The sequence below is a fragment of the Capricornis sumatraensis genome, chromosome X, assembly GCF_032405125.1.
Source record: "Capricornis sumatraensis isolate serow.1 chromosome X, serow.2, whole genome shotgun sequence".
In the NCBI taxonomy this organism is placed as follows: domain Eukaryota; kingdom Metazoa; phylum Chordata; class Mammalia; order Artiodactyla; family Bovidae; genus Capricornis; species Capricornis sumatraensis.
Window position 1 is genome coordinate 101,279,415 of NC_091092.1, and position 11,695 is coordinate 101,291,109.

Genomic DNA, 11,695 nt, shown 5'->3' on the forward strand with positions numbered 1-11,695 from the left:
TCTTAAAAATGAGAATTAATATTTGTTTTTCTATAATTTGCTGCATACATCATTGTCTATGCCTAGCCTAAAATCCATTCTAGCCTTGCCATGCTTTACCTCACCCTTTGAAATGAAGGATTCTGCTTAGGAGAAATTCTTTTCTCTCTTTTTACATTTTCATCCAGTCCAAACAAATTTTTTGCTTTTGAAGCTCTCATTCATTTCCTGATTTAAGCAGAAAATAGCATGTTCTAAAAGTATAGCATCTTGGGGTTAGAAGGGATGAGTCAATATATATGTAACTTTATTTTTATTTTTTTTTAACACCAAAAACATTTTGTATTGGGGTATAGCCAATTAACAATGTTGTCATAGATTCAGGTGAACAGTGAAGGGACTCAGCCATACATATACATGTATCCATTCTCCCCCAAACTCCCCTCCCATAAAAATAAAATTTAAACAAATTGTAACTTTCATAAAATTTTAAAAAATAAATAAAAAACAAAACTATACATTTATTTATATATATGTATATACATATATCTAACTTGACTTAGCGGCCCCATAGTTTTAATGTTTTTGGCTTAAAGATGAGACAAGGAATAAGACCTATTAATGATTTAACTCTACATACCTTTACAAAGCTAGGCACTGATGGACACTGGGGATTCAGAAATGAATAATACGTGGTTCCTATCTTCAGGAAGCTCATAATGTAGTGAGTGGAAAGATCAGTAAACACTCAATGTGTAAATAAAATCATTTCTATTAATATGAGAGATTTTGGGAGCATATAATCCAGGCTGTGGGATATTCTTAAGAAAGGGATGCCTGATCTGGGCCTTGAAGGATGAAGCCTCAAAAATCCTCAGACTCTTGAAAGACTATCTGTGTGTAAAGCGTATGATGTTCAAAAAATGCAGTTGCAGTTGGAGAGGTTACTATAGGAATAACTGTTAAAATGTCACCTTTATACTCAAGATAGCACGGCATGGTGTCTGTGTGGTTTATTGGCAATGGCAGGCTTATTACTTTTAATGCTGTAATTTTCCCAGGGTCACCGTTCTACTTTCCCTGTTATATGTGTTACATAAAACTGTACTTCTTTGCTGCTACTGGAAAAAGCAAAAATGCCAGCAGAGGAAGTTGCTTTTGGATAATAGCGTATTTTCCATGAAGAAAATGAAACCTCCACACACTCCTTTTATTATGCTTCGCTCCCTCCTTCACGGCTGTTGCTCCCACATCACTCCTTCTTTCCTTCTCCCCTTCTCCCCAGCAGTGCCCTCCTGTTGCCCTGGCGATGCTGGCAGGTCCAGTGTTCTTGTTAAAGCTGTGACAACTCAGTGTGTAGATGGATGATTTTCCAATTATCTTTTATGAATGGATATTTTAGCCAAAATACATCTACTCTCATTCAAGGCCATAAGAAGTGTCTGGACCTTTTTCAGGCTTTCTAGAATGCTATTCAGTGTCATAGGATACAGATGTTCTTGCTTACAAGCTTTGTACTAGCCTTTTAAAAAGTGAATTTGTACAAGCAAGGACATTAGTTTCAATCAACTTTTGTTTTCATATTCACTAAAAAAAGAGAGAAAAGAAGTGACTGGAAAGCCAGGCTCCTTTATGTGTCACTGGTGTCAGAGAGCAGGGGCTACCCAGATCAAACTTATTCTATATGTGGGATGTTAAGGACCATGAACCCATTCCAGGGCTGCGAAAAAGATAGAAGGATGCCATGAGGTAGGAAGATGAGTCTTGGGAACAGGAGTTTGAGTGGAATAGTGACTGGAAAATTGAGCCCTACTGACAAAACTGCTGTGTTTATTGCAACCTGGTGAGGAACAAAGATACTGACCAAGGTGGGAGATCATAAGTGGGCACTAGGGGCGCTCGCCAACAGAGAGCAGGCACGCAAGCTCGCTGGCACACCTCAGATGGCCATGCTGGCTGCAAAAGCCATCTTGCTCTCAACCGTACCAGTTTTGCAGCCTCACACCCTCCTCGCTGGCAGGGCTAGGCACTGGCCCCCATTCAAGCATAATGAGAAGGTTTCTATAATTATCGCTCCAGCCCCCGCATTTGCACACAGCTGCGTTATCACACACTGATCAGCCCAGTCCCAGAGACTGAGTTTCAAAGTGCTTGACAATGCCCCTGTCTTCAGGACCCTAGACCATTTCTGGTCCCCGCTATGACCAAAGTGCGAAGCTGACCCAGGAACTGAGATGGTGGCTCTCTAATTTTGTATAGGGTTTAATTTGAAATAATAATAAAAAAAGAATAGCAAACTTGTCTAATATCCTAAAGAGCCAGGGATTAGCAGGCTGAAGGTTGGACACTGGTAGAACCATTCCCTGGAACTCATTGTGGTCAGTGCCCTTCCTGTGTCAGCTGGGGTGAGAGGAACGTAAACACTAAAGCCCCATGTGTTCTCAGAGGTTCGGGTCTAGAATGTGTCTCTGGTTTTCTAGGCCCAACGGGAGGGACTGGGAAAGAAGAAGATGCCTTTTTATTGCCCATTGTGAATGGTGGTACATGAATTCTCAAACCTTTGTGTCTTATATCCCACTGTGGAACATGGGGGGCAGACCAGAAGGAATATCAGAATTTGCAAAATTAGAAAGGATCACAGATGTCTCCCAGTCCAATTGTCCACTAAGTGCAGATTTTCCCCCTTGAAAATATCCTGGAGCTGTCACCCAGACTCTTTCTGCTTCCAGGAACTGGCTGCTCGTTCCTTAGCAAGGTAACTTGATTTATATCTGAACAGCTTCAATTCTTGAGCATTCTTGCTCCCTTCCAGCTGTGATGGAAAGAAAAAGTCGTACTGAGTGCCTCTTTTGCTTTAACACTTTCAAGGGGTTTCCATGGTCCTTAGGAACTTATCTGGTGGCTCAGATGGTAAAGAATCAGCCTGCAATGCAGGAGACCCAGGTTTGATTCCTGGGTCAGGAAGATCCCCTGGAGTAGGAAATGGCAATCCACTTCAGTATTGCCCTCTGAGTCACTCAGTTGTGTCCAACTCTGTGACCCCATGGACTATAGCCCACCAAGCTCCTTTATCCATGGGATTTTTCAGGCCAGAAATACTGGAGTGAGTTGCCATTTCCTTCTCCAGGGGATCTTCCCAACCCAGGGATCAAACCCGCATCTCCTGTGTCTTTTGCATTGCAGGCAAATTCTTCACCTGATAAGTATTCTTGCCCGGGAAATCCCATGAACACAGGAGCCTGGTGTGCTACAGTCCATGGAATCACAAAGAGTTGGACAGGACTGAGTGACTAACACTTTCACTTTCACCCGAGGTCCTTGGGATCAAGTCTGTGTTCACAGCAGCTCTGTGTGTTTGACCCTCCTCCCTCCCCCAGCCTCAAACCTTAATGTTCTCTTTCCAACCGAAAGTCAGAGAAACTAGACACTGGGGCTGTCTTTCACTTCCCAGAACAAATCTCTTTTACTCTCATGTCCGGCCTTCTCACAAATAAGCTCCTCTTCCTGGAACATTCTGACCAAGCTCTCCTTTCTTTCCCCTTTAATCCTTACTCATCTTTTAGATCTTTTCCTGGGAGGCTTCCCCTGTTTCTATTCAAGATTAACTCACCTCTTTATAAGCTTGTAGAGCACTGCTTCATCCTTAACACAATGCTTGGTATATCATAGAGGCTTAATAAGATTAGATGAATGAATAAAGGAGGAGATGAATTCAATCTCCCATAGCTTCCACTCTCTTGTCTTAATTCTACCCTCTTTCAGAGGACAGCCCTTGAAATATTTGAAAATAATTACCCTAATCATTCCAGCATCAGTATGAGTCTGGTCCCAGCAGGAAATAGATGACACACTCAGGCAGGGTAATTGAAGAGAGCATGATCAAAGTGTATTTATGAAGATGTGAACAGGGTTAGGCAAATCCTAGCAACCTCCTCCTTGCCACCCCCACCCCAGAGCAAGCAAGGACAGACAGGAGCTTAAGCCTGAAGGGTCAAGGTGATGGGAATGTCATCTGAGATCAGAGGGGGTAGCTGAAGCTGGAGGAGAGAGCCACCCAGCAAACCAGCAGGGAGGCAGCCAAGGGAACCCACCTTACTCTCCGCTTACACTCTAATCTCCCTCAGTACCTTGCACTGGCAAATAAAGGCCAGGGAGTCTCCTAGGATACAAACCACAATGGAGAAGAACAGAGAATGAATGAACCGAAGGAAAGAAATGAAAAACATCCAGTATAATCATCTGTTCCCAACAGCCACCCAGAATCTACTGTTGCCAGACTAAACAGCTTGAGTTATTTCTACTATTGCTCAAAAGATGGTGGTGGCCAATGCCATCTGGAAGGTTCTGGATTGCCTGTCCCGAAGCACACTGCCAGGAACATCACAGTGCTCCAGACACCCTCTGACCAGCACAGTGGCCAGGGAATGGATATGGATCTCTGCCACTCGGAACACTATCCTTGTATCTAAGCAGAAGGTGAGGGTGGGATGATTTGAGAGAATAGCATTGAAACATGTACATTACCCTATGTAAAATAGATGGCCGGTGCAAGTTCGATGCACGAAGCAGGGCACCCAAAGCCAGTGCTCTGGGACAACCCAGAGGGATAGGGTGGGGAGGAAGGTGGGAGGGGGGTTCAGCATGGGGAAGACACGTGTATCCCTGTGGCTGATTCATGTTGATGTATGGCAAAAACCATCACAATATTGCAAAGTCATTATCCACCAATTAAAATAAATTAATTAATTTAAAAACTGTTTGTTTGTTTTTTAAATTCCTCAGTCGTGTCCACCTCTTTTGGACCTCATGGACTATACAGTCCATGGAATTCTCCAGCCCAGAATACTGGAGTGGGTAGCTTTCCCTTCTCCAGGGGATCTTCCCAACCCAGGGATCAAACCCAGATCTCGCGCATTGTGGGCAGATTCTTTACCAGCTGAGCCACAAGGGAAGCCCAAGAATACTGGAGTGGGTAGCCTATCCCTTCTCCAGCAGATGTTCCCGACCCAGGAATCGAACTGGGGTCTCCTGGATTGCAGGCGGATTCTTTACCAACTGAGCTAGTACTTCCTTGCTTATTGAATACATTTCTATTGTTTCTTATTGCGTTTATGATCAATTAAATTCCCCAGGCTTCCTCACACAAATACTTGTGAAATCAAGCTTTCTCCAAAATTGTACTCATATTATGGATTTTTGTTTTAACCTAACTTTCAGATTTTACATTTATCCCTGTCAGATTGTATCTGCTTACTCCTGTCCACTGTGCCAGGTTATTAAATCCTTATTTTGTTATCGAGTGCAGCAGCTTTTCTTCTCCATTTTGAGTCACGAGCTAATTTGATGAGGTCATTCTCTGTTTACATCTGTATTGGTGATGAGTGAACAGAATCTCAGAGAGTTGGCCATTGAAAACCTCCTCTGGTTGAGAGACTGAGTAGTATAGTGTGGCCAGTGTGTGAAACAGAACACTGTTTCTGACATCTGTTAGTGGTACAGTGGAGAATAAAAGATTTATGATGAGTTAATTTGGGGAAAATCCTAGATTACAGAAGTTAAACAACTTTCTTTCCTAAAGTGTCCCTCAGAGCTTTTAATATGCTAACACACATGAACTGTCTCTAGAATCAAGTATTCAAGATTCTACTGGACTGATTTGACTATGGAACACACATGTGTTTATGTGTATGTGTATATTTGTACACATGTGTATGTGTAGTGTTTTGTGGGATAGTCTTTCATAAAACACACCTTGGAAAATGCTGGATGTGAAATCTAAGAGAACTGAGTTTCAGTCCCAATTCTACCACTTACCAGTTTAGGACAAGTTGTTTAATCTCCCTAATCCTCAATTTTCTTATCTATTAAATGGGCCTAAAATAAGATGTCATCTCATAGATTTGTGGTAAGAACAAAGCAAAATAATGCATAAATGAATGAATGCCTCTTACCATGCAAGAATAGTGACTACTCAATTGGTGTTAGGCAACATTAAACAATATCTTTAACATTATATTCATTATCATTAATGTTATTTTGACATTGATCCACTAATTAGACTTCTTAAAGCAAGTATATAAAATATAATAATCTAACCTAAAAAAGCTAAAAGATGCATAAAAAACTAGAAATATGTTTCTAATTTATAACATGACTGATAAATGATGAATAGTAAGATCTGAAAAATTTTCATGAATCGACAGCAAGAAAAAAATGTAGATCCTAATGAAAAATGGGAAAAGGACATGGGCAGATAATCTGCAAAGAAATGTAAGTGGCGTTAAGCAGAAATTTTTATTTTTAATGAAAATCCCCATGGGTAGCTATTGTGCTGAAAGATGGGCACCTTTATTTACTGCTAGTGCCACTGCAAAATGACAGCAACAATAATAATAGGTTGCTGGACTCCTTATTATCTAAGCCAAAGCCATCTGAAAGGTTCTGGATTGCCATTCATTGCCTGTCCCAAAGCATGATGCCAGGAACATCAGTGTTCCAGACATCCTCTGACTAGCACAGCAGCTTGTTGGCTTGAGTTGCTACTGAGATTAACATAAGATCCTAAGGTCCTACTGGTCAGTGGCCAGACCATGGACTCTTTGAATTGAAAAAAACTCTACTAGAAAAAAAAAATGTTTACAGAGTTCTCATCACAAAGAATTGTCTGACTGGTACCGATGGAAAGATCAAATTTTTTTTAACTATAAATTTATGTATTTTAATTGGAGGTTAATTACTTTACAATATTGTATTGGTTTTGCCATACATCAACATGAATCCACCACAGGTATACACGTGTTCCCCCTACTGAACCCCCCTCCCTCCTCCCTCCCTGTACCATCCCTCTGGGTCATCTCAGTAAGATTATGATGGCTAGTCTTAGGGACTCCCTTCAAAAATGAAATTACAAATCTCTTTTTGCCTCCACTTTCAGAAGATCCTATCAAATTTACTGAGGAGTTAGAAAGATTATTGGCCATTCAGAAACCCTGCTCACAGGTACCTTGATTGGCTGCTAAGGTCTGTTCTTCCTACCCTTGACTATACTATAGTTATCAGACAAGCAAAACGGCCCCTTGGGAAAAACCTCATTTCACAGAGGAAACAGATGACCAGAATTTATCCTAGGCCCTTATAGAAATGATCAGCTGAAGGATGATAAAATCAATAGTAGAGGTTTCCTCCCTTGAGGTGAATTAGTCCAAAGCTGAATTGCACTCAAAAAGAAGGTCTTTGTTGAATGATTTATATAGACAGTTTTAGAGTCATACTGCATCAAACCCTGAAGTTCTTGAGCATAGAAATATTTTGATTTCCATCTTAGTTAGAAATCTCTCTGATATAAAGAAGTAAATCAAAGAAAATGTAGTTAGATGAGTGAATCAGCCTTTTGATTTCACAGAGGCTACAACTCAACTCTTTGAGAAACATGAAACAACTGTCTTTGTCTTGCAAATCTGTATGAAACCAGAAATTCAGTACTAGAAGCAATTCAAAATCTACCCATCCTTTTGACCAATTCCCAGACCTTTCTTATTCATCTCAAAGCGTTTGCAGATATTGTAAAAGATTAGGACATTGGAAACAGAACTGTCCTGCACTTAAGAAAAATAAGGAAAAATTTTAAAGAGTAATTACACTATACCTCTGAAAACAGATAAATATATCTTAAAACTCCTTGGAAAAAAACTTGGACACTTTGTGTGTGCTTCTTGAGATATAAATATTCTACCCCCATCTTCTCTAGGACCTACAAGAGAGCCATTCTTTGAAATGCAAACTGTAAAGAAATGTTTTTCAACAGAAAAAACAAAACAAAACAAAAGAGTAGCTGTTGGACTATGGGCAAATATTCCAAAAATATTTATGGAAAAATATGGGAAAAATCTTAAATATTTTCTCTATAATTATTAGTTTAAAAGAAACTTCAGCCCTCTGAGTGGGGAAGTTTATTCCAAACTGCCAGAAACAAAATTTGGATCCAGCTGTTACATATAAACTAGTGAGTTTTGTATCTGAATCATGACTAAAATTTTAGAACAATAGCTATAAGGTCTCTGTTGGCATCTGTCTGTTTGTTTATTTGTGTCGATGTATATGTGATATTTTTCTACCTTCAGATGATATTGCCAAAATTAATTTTTTAAAAAGACACAGATGTGTATAGCGGACTTTTGGACTCAGAGGGAGAGGGAGAGGGTGGGATGATTTGGGAGAATGGCATTGAAACATGTATACTATCATGTAAGAACAGAATCACCAGTCTATGTCCGATGCAGGATATAGCATGCTTGGGGCTGGTGCACGGGGATGACCCAGAGGGATGTTGTGGGGAGGGAGGTGGGAGGGGGGTTCATGTTTGGGATCTCATGTACAGCCGTGGTGGATTCATGTCAATGTATGGCAAAACCAATACAGTATTGTAAAGTAAAATAAAGTAAAAATAAAAATTAAAAAAAATACATAAATAAACAGCAAATAACGTTCTGCAGAAAAAAAAAATGAAAATATCTGAGTGCCAGGTTATCCTGTTTTAATTCTGTAATATACTAACTGTTAGTGTCTTGTTCATATTTCTTATTATGTGTGCTTGGGCTTTGTCCATTTTCTTCACAATTATGTAAAGTGAGAGGAATGGACTGGGAATTTGGGGCTGGCAGATACAAACTATTACACTCAGAATGGATAAACAACAAGGTCCTACTATACAGCACAGGGAACTACATCCAATCTCTTGTGATGAATCACAATGGAAGAGAATATTTTTTAAATGTATATATATGTGTTTAAAAATTATGTGAACTAGCACATTGTCTTTATTTATTAGTTGAATTTATTTTCCTCTTCCTAATAATTCATACCTGTCTTTTATTAAGTATCTTTTTCTTTTTCCCTTAGGTTTACTGTGTTGCTCTTTTCCTTACCTTTTATATTGTACGTAGGATTTTATATTTATGTGCTTTGTAATTTATGTATTGTTCTTTTTAAGTACCACACATATTTAGGGCTAAGATTTTTCTATGAGAACCTTTTAATCATGTTCTGTAGTTACTTGAAAGTAGACTGGAAGTGGTATTTTCGTCTAAATGTTCTAATGGGATGGAACAAAAATGTAAAGTGAAAATATTTAGAAGGCTAATACACAGTAAATTCTTCCCTAACCATGACGTTCTTCCTTGAAAATCAGAACCATGCCATTATCAGCAATTTGGAAAACACGTATGTGAAAGATACTAAGTTGATTACATGGGAAGAACTAGAGTTACAGGCTTTGACCTTCAAAACTTTTTAAACTGATGTATCAAAGAGGAAAAATAACATATTTGATATGGTTAGAGACGATTATATCATGAGGCTCAGATTTTTATTAGTTCTTTAAGAGTGACAGCTCTTTAAGAGTGGGATGTATGGCAAAAACCATCATCAAAAACCATCATAGTATTGCAAAGTAGTTATCCTCCAATTAAAATAAGCAACCAGCCCCCCCCCCCAACAAAAAACAGACCAAACGTGGGGGCAGGTAGTCTGCTTAGCATGTGTATCTTACTCACACCTGCCTTGACTATCACTGACTACATGCACTCTCTCAATTTGATCAGCCACAGACACAGGAACCTAGACTCTCTTTTGCCATTTCATTGTTCAGTCATTTCATGCTTCATTGGGGAAAGGATTTAAAATGCAACTTTTTAAGAGATGGAGAATTCAGAATTTGAGAGAATTTAACAAACATCAAGCAGAATGTTGGCTCAGTTCAGTTCAGTTCAGTTCAGTCGCTCAGTCGTGTCCGACTCTTTGTGACCCCATGAATCGCAGCACGCCAGATTTTCTTTTTTAAAAAAAGTTTATTTATTCATTTTAATTGGAGGCTAATTACTTTACAATATTGTGGTGGTTTTTGCCATACATCGACATGAATCAGCCACAGGTGTACATGTGTTCCCCATCAGAAAATGAAATCTCAATTCCCCTGTTATCATTTGACTCAAGATGCCATTTTATGATAAATAAATCATGAAAAACAGAAAAAAAATAAAAGAGGTCTGTTTCATTGATTATGAAGGACAAGCTCTTGTAAGAAATGGGTGTTCCAATACTCTCAGAAATAGAGAAACTAATCCAAATTTTTTGCAAGTTCACAATATCTGAGATAATCTTCAGTAAATAAAGCTTGTTTAAATTTGTTGATTAATTCAAATGGATAAAAGGCAGGAGATAGATGGGCCCCAGGCTGAGCAGCTGGATTTTGTTCCCTGTGGACAGATATTCCAAAACAGCAAGAGTGAGAGAAGAGCTGAATTCTGCCAAGATAAGAGATTTAAAAAATCACATATTCCTCATTCTCAAGGTCAAGGAGACCTTCCTAACTACACATGTGCAGAAAGGCTCCTTGGAGGTCAAAAGAAAGAGGGTATCGCCTCATAGTAAATGATGTCAATCTACCCATAGGTCTCTTCACTAGAATCCATCTTGGCTGAGAGAGGCACACACACACACACACAGGAGGACCCTGAGATAAACAAAACATGGACTCAGAACCAGGCAAAGCAAGATAATTAGACAAGAAAACCTGGAAGAAATGCCCCATGTGAGTGATTCAAACTCCCACATGGGTGCAACTCATCCTGAATCTGCCTGTCCACACATATCTTTTTTCCTCCAAATAAACACTTTACTTGTTTCACTGCTTTCCATCTCTTTATGGAGATTCACTTCTATAAAGCCAAATGGGCCAGGGCCGTGTCTCTGGTCAATAGTCTAGTGGCTAGGATTTGGTGCTCCTAGCCACAGCCTGACTCCAATTCTCTGACTGAGGAACTGAAATTCTGCTTCAAGCCACTACAGGCTGAGGCCACTTGAGATTAGATACATATTCAGAGGTATCAGCATCACATATAAAGCAGACACACAACTTTTATTCTGAGTTTACTAGCCATAAGTTCATGTTAGCTTCGTTACAAAATCTATCAGGAAAAGAAAGAAAATAGCTCAAGATGATGGCTGACTTTGTCTAATGTCCCATGAAGTTTTTATGGGTAGTCTAAAGCTATGGTTTTTCCAGTAGTCATGTATGGATGTGAGAGTTGGACCATAAAGAAAGCTGAGCATCGAAGAATTGATGCTTTTGAATTGTGGTGCTGGAGAAGAATCTTGAGAGTCCCCTGGACTGCAAGGAGATCCAACCAGTCAATCCTAAAAGAAATCAGTCCTGAATATTCATTGGAAGGACTGATGCTGAAGCTGAAGCTCCAATAGTTTGGCTACCTGATGCGAAGAACTAACTCATTGGAAAAGACCCTGATGCTGGGAAAGATTGAAGGTAGGAGAAGGGGATGATAGAGAATGAGATGGTTGGATGGCATCACCGATTCAATGGACATGAGTGTGAGCAAGCTGCAGGAGTTGGTGATGGACAGGGAAGCCTGGTGTGCTGCAGTCCATGGGGTCACAAAGAGTTGGATGCAACTGAGAGACTGAACTGAACTGACTGAGACACTGAACTGAACTGACTGAGACATAATTGTTAAGAACAGTGATTTAGCTACATATAAATGGGATAAGAATTTTTAGGTGAACTTTTCAGCAATAATTATGTTTTATGGTATGCTTACTTAAAAATAGTTTCCCATGTCTTTTGGTAATTTCCATCACCCAGAACTGTTGATATTGCTAAGTGCAGTTAAATGACAACCCTTATGCATGGAATCTAAAAATG